General features: G+C 40.8%; 1 long non-coding RNA gene across 1 annotated transcript; it reads left to right on the forward strand.

Moving 5' to 3' along the window:
* Positions 1-3,404: 3,404 nt before the first annotated feature.
* Positions 3,405-5,980, forward strand: LOC122161887. The gene is made up of 3 exons (XR_006169325.1): positions 3,405-3,670; positions 3,898-4,090; positions 4,783-5,980. It is a non-coding gene; the product is annotated as an uncharacterized LOC122161887 (long non-coding RNA).
* Positions 5,981-10,535: the final 4,555 nt, after the last annotated feature.

The raw sequence follows: 10,535 nt of genomic DNA on the forward strand, positions 1-10,535 counted from the left end.
CTATTGCTGCCTTTTGAGCCCAGCTGTGAGCTAGCAGTGCCCAAAGGCAGAGAAGGATGCAGGGAGAATGCAGCAAGATAAAGCCTCGCCATCCCCATCAGGATCCTTTATTGTGATCACCTTTAACATAAACCATTGCACTAGCATGCTGGTGAGCACTGAAACAAGGCTCCTTAACATCCCCTCATCCTCATCCCACACACCTCTCCTCCACTTGAGTGCCCAAGTTTAGATAGGTCAGGTTTGAATGGAGGCTTAGTTTCAAGGCTAAAGACATCCATCATAAGGCTGCTCAGTGCTGGCACTTTTATCCCCTCTGTGAAACAACTTTTGAGGACTCTCCATCCAAAGCCTGCATCCCCAACCTGCATTTTCAGCCCTCCCCAAGCCTAAACCCACGGTTTACCAGGAGTGGGAAGAGATGCAGGAAAACAAGGGGCACTTCAACCCCTTTTTAAAGCTCAGATTCCTTCCCAGTTTGGTATATTTAACTTGGGTGCAGTTCTGAAACAAAAGTTACAGAGATGCCAAGTTGTTGGGGCAGGGAGAGGGAAGAAAGTTGGTTAGATTCTGAGAGCCTTGGAAGATCATTAAAATTTCATAACAGGCAGGGAAAAAAAAAAAAAAAAAAAAAAAAAAAAAAAAAGAAAAAAAAGACAGGCTGTTTGCTTATAAGGTCTCTAGTGTTTAAAGAGCTAGAGACAAAACTGCCGAGCTGTATATTCCAGTTTATCCTGTGGAATAGGAAGGAATGGCCCCAGACGTAATTACAAGTAAGTAGTGCACTGAGAAGGGAAAAGCTCAGGAAATGTGATGTCTAAGACCTTTTTTTCCCCTCTGGTGTTTAATCAGTTTGCCTGGGTGTACAGTAGGGATTGTTTGTTTGTGCTTTTCGTGATCTGCCTCCGTTGTAACGTATTGGATTCTTTGATGGGAAACGTGCGGGATGGGAAGAATTTTTGTGTGGCCGCTGCTGAAATTCAATGCAGTTTAAAGCAAAACCAGGGAAGAAGGGTGAAACGCGAGGCTTGTTTTGTGAGTTTACAGAGCTGGAAGGCAGGGTATGAAGTTTCAGCGGTGGTCTCACTACTTATTGACTTTTGAGTTGTATCCGCTGAGCAAGCAACACAAGAGAGGTTTTACAAATCAGGGAAGGGGTATCTCATCCATGTTGACACCTAGCAAAAAAATAAAGCAAGAATAGCAGCAGTGGTGGATAATAGCAGTGGGGAGATGGATGCGATGCAGTGTATGAAAACGTTTTCAGAAATGTGTTCTATTTCTGTTCTATACCGTGACTCCTTAAAAATGCATTAATGTTGAATTGGGATTTAAAAACACTGAATAACGCCACTGGCAAAATATTTCTCTGAAGCACAGGATGCTGGATCTGAAAAACGAAATCAGTCATAAATTACAGAACACAGTAACAACCACAATCTACAAATTGAACGTTATTAAATGCTCTTCTCAGTACAAAATAACTGCCAATGCCGTGCAATGATACAAACATGAGGAAAGGTATTATGTTACTGCCGAGGCTGCAGATATCAGTTCCATTTCTAAATCTCCACGGAGTACTTTAAAACATCAGTAATAGTGAAATTCTTGTTCTACGTTACTTCATATTATTTATGAATACAGAAAAGTTATTACTTTATATTTTATTATGAACCTACTTTTATTTCTCTGTAATTTGTACAGCATTAATGTGTTCAATGGCATATTGCTTGCAGTAAAAGATATATATCTTAATTTTCTATTTTACTTTAGGAAAAAAAAACAAAAAACAATCTTATTTATAATTTCCTATCGTTAAAATGATTACTAGGTAACTTTCAAGAAGAATACAAGGAAAATGCATTCAATTATTTCTTTAAAATACATTCTATTTTCTGGTAGTTTTAATGAGTATAGTACAATATCCTACCTCTGTGCATACCTGATAGATATATTTCATGCCTGTAAGAGCAACTTAATAACTAGAAGTACTCTAAAGGTATATAGCTAAATTAAAGTTTTATTATCTACTGTGGGGTTTATTCTCCTAAAAACACATTGATTCATTGGCAATTTTTTTTTATAAATTCCTTACTCTGATTTGAAGAGTTCATCCACTAAGGAGAATTATTTATTTCTAATTAGGATGCAATTTTCTCATCATTTTTGCATCTTCTGGCTAAAGCTCAGCCCCCGTTGCATTTCAACTTTCACCTACACAATTATACAAATAAAGGACAAAGAGTAACTCTGTAGATTATACATAAGCAAAATCTCACCATTATTTGAAGGAGCTTCCCAGATAGCAGAGGGATCCAAGCCATGCTGAAATTAACGAGTGATTTCTATGTGCTGTAAAGGGATTTGGATCCTGACACTGGACTCCTTACAAATTGTCAGGACATTAATTTTATCATTTTGCAGAATCAGGCAGTTACCCATGGAGTAGTTTAGACTATAACTGAAGAGTGTGGCTTGGTCTGACAGTGATATTTTCCTCTCCATGATGTGGATTTATCACTGGCACCGTGTCTGACAAAACATGTCTGCTTATTTCTCGCCCATGGGTTAACAAAGAACTTGTTTGGACACAGTGTTTGCATAGTGAATATAATGGATTTTTAACCCATAGTCACTTCTAACATTTTAAAAAACCAGACAACGTTACTCATAGAAAAGTTCATTCTGCATTTTGTTAATTATCAGAGTAGCTTTAAATCTCTTTACTTTGCTTAGAAAATGGAGCATTGTGAGTGCTTATAAGAATTCTGGAGTCAATGGAGAACCGAGTGCTTTTCGCTTCCATTTCCCTTGCCTTTATACTTTATATTCCTCGCTGTTAGGTTGTGCATGCCTTTCACAAAGCTTTCATTTGGAGCAGGGAGTAGGGTCCGAAAAGGGTTTACTCAGACTAAACGCAGTATGGAAACAAGGACTATGTTGTCACATCAGGTTTGCTCAACACTTAAAATCTGCCTTGGGTCTCCGTGTCCTGCCATAATGCAAATGAGAGTGCTCTTGCTGGGAACATGTCATTCCCGTGAACGTTAAATGCTGTCATGCAAACCTCGTGGGAGTGAGCTACAGCAAGTCCTCCTGATTTAAGAGCTATTACTGATGCTGCTATTATTACTTTACAGGGGTACAGCGGGGATTCACAACCTCGGTTCTCAACCTTTCCCTTATTTCTTCATGGGAGGAAGTGAAGTGGCAAGGCTCCCAGCTAGACACATTTGTTGTCTCAGTGTGGAGGAATAATTGGAGCACGGCTCCTGTTAGGGAGTTGTGTAAAAGAAACCTTCTTCAGATCTTTTCTTTTTTTTTCTTCCTTTTTCTTTTTCTTTCTTTTTTTTTTTTTTTTTTTTTTTAAGAAACAAAGATTTAAAAACGCAGTTCTGGTTTGAACAGTCCTTATCTTCAGGCAGCAAAGTTGTGGACAAACAATGGGTGCACTTTCATGTGCACGCAGAAGATAACATCACTTATAAATACAGAAGGCTTCTGGGCTCTGCAACAGCTATTGGTGCAACGGAGGTCTCATTCCTGATGTGCAAGCTGACGTGGATGGAACAGGATGCCTGAAGAGGTGGTGGAGTCACCATCCCTGGAGGTGTTCAAAATCCATGGAGATGTGACACTCAGGAACGTGGTTTAATGAGTGATATTGATGGTAGGTGGACAGTTGGATTAGATTAACTCAGAGATCTTTTTCAACCTTAATAATTCCATGATTCTGTGATTCCATGCACTCCTCTCTCTGAGCACCTGACCTCTGCTCATAACTTCTCAACCTAGGCAGGCCACGCCAAAGAGTCACTGAATCTTAGAAGCAGATGGGCTCATATGAAGGGAAAAGTGAAACAACTGATTCTGCTTTATTTGTTTTTTTTTCTACAGGCTTATGCAAGCACATTTCACATGCTTCAGGCAGCAAAAAGCTCAGAAAAGTCTGAAGTTGTTGTCGTGAAGTGTTGTGGACCATTCCCAAAGCCACACTCAGCATCATGGACTTTCAGCTCTGCACCCATCCCACTGCAGAAATCTCTGCTGGCTCAGAGAAGCAGTTTGCAATCCCTGTGCTCCAACATTGGTAAATAGAGACCTTTTTACCGTTAGGTTTTCATATTCTGAAGAAGATGATCAGCGGCCATACACACCATTTATTTCTGTAGCTCTGCAGAACCAACACGAGCCCAAGTCTTCAGTATGGCTTCGAAATGCATACCTCAGTTTGGAGCCATAGATGTGACCTTATTCTTCCCTTTATCCCTTACACTTGACCTTGATCCAGTCAGTCATATGTTGTTTCTGAAGAGTGGCAACGCAGAGAATGCCAGATCTCTGATTTATTTGTGGTTAAGAGAACAATTCCTGCGCGAGCTGAAAGCTTCCCTCATTTTAATTGTAGCACCTGCCTAAACCCTTAACCTCTCCAAAATTGCCCTCAGTGCTGGAGTTGTTACTGCAGCCCCAGTGATCCTGGCAACCCTTGTCCCTTGGCAGAGATGGAGAAGACAGTGCTGTCTTAGCACAGCCACTGCCTGCAGCAGAGCTAGGACAGGGGATGGAGTAGGGGCTGTTAAGTGAGGCTGTAACAGATTGGAGAGCAAATGTAAAATGAAATCCTCCAAATTCAGTGGAGAGCAGCTTGCCCTTTCATAATCTCAGTGAAGCCTTTTCTCCTTGACAATTTGCTGAAAGGACCTCTGTTGTTTTTTACTTAACACATCTGTGGATTTATTGCAAGCTGATGCTTTCTGTTTTACTTCTACATGGCACAAGCAGAAGATGGGGAGAAGAATTCAACCCAGATCTCTGACTCAACACTGCATTCCAAGTGTGGTGAAGCCCCAAATGGTGCTGATGAGAGAGAGTCCTGCTTGTCCCGGCCTGATCCTGAATGATCCTGATATGCTCTGACTCTTTCCTGTAACAAATACTTAGGGAGAAAGGAAATAATTTGAATAAATAATATGAAAAAATTGAGATCTACAATACAGGACACCATAGCATTAGTGTGGGAAAGATTTAATGCAAAACTGACCATGTTCCTCACGTATGTGAGTCCACTTGTCATGAGGTTACTCCTTGATATTTTACCCAGTGGAGAACGGAGAATGGAGAATGGAGAATGGAGAATGGGAGAATGGGAGAATGGAGAATGGGAAAGAGCAAATCTTTCCCAGGGAGGAGTAAAACTCAAACCTCAGCTTCTCAGACAGAAAGAAGGAGCAAGGAGGGATGATGCCATGCGGAGAGATATTCCCCATCATTTATTGCACTCTGTTTCTTTCTTGGCCAGGGCAGCATAGATGGGAACAACCAAAGCACCCTGTCCCTCCTATTCTCCCTCTGATCTGCTGCTGAGCTGTGTTGTGCTATCCACCACAGGGCGTCCATATCCTAACGCTCCCCTTGCCCTTTACCTTGTTTAGCCTTTTTTGCCATCACGAAATAATGTTCACAATGGCAAGAACACAAAATAGCTCATAATGTGCCTCAAACTGTGAGAAAAGCGCATTCGATCCTCCCCAAACACAGACCTGCTCACTTCAAAGGCGGCAATATTTAGATAGTAATCAACATCGCGTTTTCTTCCCTTTCCTGGCCCAATGTGTCTATTTGCTCAGGCACTCTTTCCATCCATCCAGAAAACTCAACGTGTCCAAAGCACACACGGGGCTGAGCAACGATCCCATGCAATGCCTGAACAGGGCAGCCCCAGGTATGATCCCAATGACCTGGCTACTACAGTGCTGCCACCCTATGGCATGTGGTTTGCTCCTGGGTTGTTTTATTTATGGCTAAAACACTGAGTGAAGAAGCATCCTCTCCACCTTAGAGATAGTTAAATAGGAGCAAACAACAGTCTCAGAATGCGATCTATAGCTCCCTGGAGGAAGAAGTTGTCCCTCATGCCATCCCCATGCGTGGTACATCTTCAAATGATGGACTGGGGAGAACCTATTATCTTCAGTTATCAGATACAGTGATAAATGATTAATAAAGAATCAAACTGAAAACGAGCGTTGCTTTTGTTTTTTTCTTAGATTGCCATCTCCAGCTTCTTGTGCCATTATTTATGAGACAGCGTTTTTAAATGATTATGAAAGAGTGCATTTGTTATGCTGTAAATTTAAGTTTTATAGTCAATGGATATTTTGTGGCCTGGGAAAAAGTAAACATAAACTGAAAGAGTCATTTATTCCTATTCTTGTTTTGGCCCAATGAGAATTAACATCAGATGTGTGAATGGTAAAATTCCTTGAAGGAAATGCATCTCATTGTTAGTGATTGTTAGCTGAAAACACCCGAACCTCAGATGATGCAACAGCCAGACGTCTGCAGACTTTAAGAACAATTGTGATTTATTTCCAGGAATAAGGGGAAATTTCTTCGTATTCCTCTTCCCACATCACTCATCCTAGCAGGGAAAGATACTTTCCAAGGCATTTCAACAGTCACTAATGCTGTAGGTCTGAATGGCTCAGTCCACTCGACAGATGGATTGGGATCTCACATCAGCCCTAGGAGAAATCGAAAAGAAATCATATGAGAATGGAGACAGACTTGCATGAACACTGTGCTGATAGTACTGAATTATTCAGTGGCTAAATGTGAAGGCTGACTGTGATGAGATGCCAAAAATTCATCCAGGAGTGCACAGCTGGATGATAAAACATCAAATAAAATTCAGGATAGATAAATGTCAAGTGATATACACAGGAGAGGAGAGTCCTGGCATTCTAATGGTACCTGTGCTCTAAACAAGCTATGATCACTGTGGAGAATTAGAGCTACAATACAGACTCCTATAAAACTGATTATCCCATAAAATAGATTGTAGCTGTAACTCTCAAAAAGAAAGTTACTGTTAGGAATTCTTAGGAATATAGCATAAGCATTGCGTCATTTTGTAAATCCTCGGTGCATCTGCACCTGAAATACCTGAAATCAACTAGCTTGTAAAGGAACTGGTGAAACTGGAAGAGGAGGACAGTAAGGTAGACAGGGACTTAGAAAGCACCGAGTCTGAGAATGATTAAATGTACCAGGTTTATTGAGCCAGAAAAGAGATGGCTGAGAGGATATGATGGAGGGTGCTGGAATTATGAGTGACAAGGACAGAACAGCAAGGATCTGTCTGCTGTTTATTCTTCTAATACAAAAGCTCAGAAGCATGAAGTGAAGCTTGTTGCTGGCAGTTTAAACTGTGAAGGAGCAATCCTTCCTGACACCATGCTTAGTCATCCTGTGGAACTCCTTGCCACAGGATGCTTGGAGTGCTAAAAATTTACTGGATATATTCAGGAAAGAAAAACCCATCCGAGGTTTTTTAAAATCCATCTGTGTTTTGTATTAAATTGAAAGACGCCACGTCTGGTTCAGAAAGCGCCTGAGCCAGAAACCACTGTAGGTTGGGCAAGCATCTTGAGGAAGTATCACTGCATAACTGACCTACATTTGTACTCTTTCCTGGGCTCTTGCTTCTGCTGCAGATAGGAGGTTATTTGGCATGGACTTCCATACTGTCCTGCTAAAGTTGTTCATATCTTCTTCTTGTGAGCCTAGGCATCAAAGTGATAAGTAATTCCAGACAAATGCACTCCTCATGTTCTCTCTTAAATCTAGCTGTAATGTTAACTATTAAGTCGGGTGTTGACAGGCCAATGAGTAGTGGCCTCAGGTCTTGGGCTTCTCTTTTTCTAGTTCCTAGTCTCCTTTGCACTGGTCTAATACAACCCAGAGCAATCAAAAAGAGCTGTAAGGACATTTCCACATGAGGGGACATTGGCTTCCTCTCAACACCACGTACGTGTGGCAGATCAACCAAGACACAAGGTGATTTAGCTAATGTAGAGCAGTGCATGAACAAGGTTGATGTGGTGTAAAGTCTGGCTCTGGTTTTGTATCTGAATATCACAGGAGCAATGGCTTGATCTGTCCGGTCAAGGAGATGTGCCCAGATTTACTCCTGTTACTGAACAGCTCTGATGTGCTGATATAGCTTTTGGAGTTCAGAGTATTTTAGCAGGGAGGAAAACCAGTTTAGAAAACATTGCTTTTGGCTATAGACTAGCAGAAGATCTCTATAAAAGGTATTGACTCTCTTACTCCAGCTACTCCAACTTTAATTGCTTGGCCAGGCAGTTTAAAATAGCTACATTAAGTTCTGGACAAATATGTCTGTATTTTAGTGAAGCATTTGATAGTACCATAAAATCTTATTTGAAAGATTGAGTCAAACTGGCCTGGATATAAGTGCTGTGGTCTATGCAATGGCTAAAAAGCCATAAATGAAGACAAATTTTGACTTGTTGGGTTTGAGGAGGTGATGGAGGTTTTTGTGGGAGAGGAACAGGAGTTACGCCTCACTTTGTTTAATGTCTTCATTCATTAACTGAAAGAAGAAGCAAACAAAATGATCGTTGCATTCACAGATGGGTGGGAAACACTTGTAAAGAACACTGAAAGAGTTACTGGCATGGCTTTGATTACTCACTCCTAATAATCTCCAGCAGAAAAGTTGACACACATGTAAAGGTAACTATATGTGACTACCAACGGGGCAGAACATTTAATCTCTGCTGGCTGTATCTATCACAGCAGAAAATCTGTCACATAAGAGGACTTCCTAAGCGAGGTGGAGCATAGTGATCATAGACATAACAGTTTTCCCTAAGTGTGCTAATGATGATGCTCTAATTTCTTGAATGTCACTCCATTCTGGGAGCCTCAGTAAGTTAACAAAAGCATGGGGAGCGATCATAGGGGAAAAGAGAGAGTAAAATATCTAACTATGAATAAGTTAGATAAATTATGACTCAGGCAGTGTTTGATAACTGTCTGTATGTGTATGAGGGCTACAAGGGAAAAAATTTTCTTGAGCGGCATAAGAAGAAATAGAGAAGAAATCAGATGAAATCAAACAAAGGAAAATAATGAATGAATAATAGGAATTGTTCTTAATGGTAAACTTGATCAGAGTTTTCAGAAGTATTTATATAAATTGGTGAGAACAAAACATTCAGATGTGAGAAAGCTGCTTGAATCTCAGTTATTGCAGATATTGGCTTCTAGTATTTCCTGTAGCAGAGCAAGAAACAAGAACAATCAACTGCAAACTCAATGGAAAGGATTTGGCTGCCTTTGTTTTCTGGTGCAGGAGACCAACGATTCTAGGAAGTTCTGCCAAAGAGCTCGTTATTAAAAATGTAGTGAGTGCATCCAAAAGGTTCTCGCTCACAAATGAACATGGTTTTCTGAGACCTTATGGCTGCATCCTCCTTCCTTTCAGGATCTGAAAGTATTTCTGAGCAAGGCCTGCCAGAATGTGCTGCCGGATTTTCTGTAACTGGGAGAACAGGAGGGATGTGATAAAAGGGAAAAGCAATGGGGTTTATAGACCTAGCACAAAAATGAGCTGATGTAGGGCAAGCTGGTCCATGTCCAGATTTCGTGAAGAGGTTTTTGACCACAATTTCCAATGAGGTGCCCAAATGTGGGCACCAATTCCCTTGTTGTCTTTGTGGTATACCCAAAAACCAGGAGGAGTCTATATGTTCAGGGTTATGCCTACGTGTGACCAGGCCCCTTACTGGAAGCTGTAAGGAGACAATGTAACATGGATTTCATATCTGCCACTGGGACCCAGATTTCTGCCAAAAAATGACTTCCAAGAGTCAAGCAACAAGTAGCTTTATGTGGCAGCATGGACTACAGCTGTGATCCTCAGAGGACATAAGGCCATCTGATGGGGACCATCTAATTGTGGTGTCCTTGGGGATTTCTCTTCTCAAAGGAGCCACACAGCAGTTCAAAGATCTTCAAAAATCTTGCTGAGCAATGAGCTGATGTTGGCCATGAACAACTGAATGAAGATTCTTCATGCTGAGATGACATATAAATTAAACGTGCTGAACTTGCAAGTGAGCAAATGAGATCTGGCACTTCCTCAGGCACCAGAAACCTTACTTCCTGATGTCAGCAAGATCTAGAATTTACTTTGAGAATGTTGAATTCTTAGGTCACTGATCACTTCTGAAATTCAGATCTATTAATTAAAATGACCTGATTTTCCAAACAACCTGAAGAGTGACCACTTCCGTTGATGCTTGAATCAGGGAAGAAGGAAACACGAAACTCCTGTGAATCACTGCACCATTTAGAATCTCTGATTTGTGTCACCTATTACCATCCTATGCAGGTTATGCCCTTAAGGCAGGTCTTTATCAAATCCCTGCATTGCTGCAAGCCAATCAAATAAATACTGGAAGCTGGCATCATTTCAGTGATATGAATTCCATCAAGACTCAGGATTTTCATATTTCAAAGACTGTTGTGATTTTTAAAGTCACAAACAGGAACGTGTTTTTGCACAGACCCGTGTTACATTATGCACTTAGAGTCAAACTGCAAAAATAAGTTATAAACACTTTTGATGAAAGGATTGGACACTTCGTTTACACCTTGAAAATGGAGTTTTGTTTTAATGCCCAATTTTGCTTTGGTATTTAACCTTTCCCCTCTGCTTT

Source organism: Centrocercus urophasianus, unplaced genomic scaffold (genome assembly GCF_019232065.1).
Source record: "Centrocercus urophasianus isolate 14NV4802_14NV808 unplaced genomic scaffold, USGS_Curo_1.0 seq_2, whole genome shotgun sequence".
NCBI lineage: Eukaryota > Metazoa > Chordata > Aves > Galliformes > Phasianidae > Centrocercus > Centrocercus urophasianus.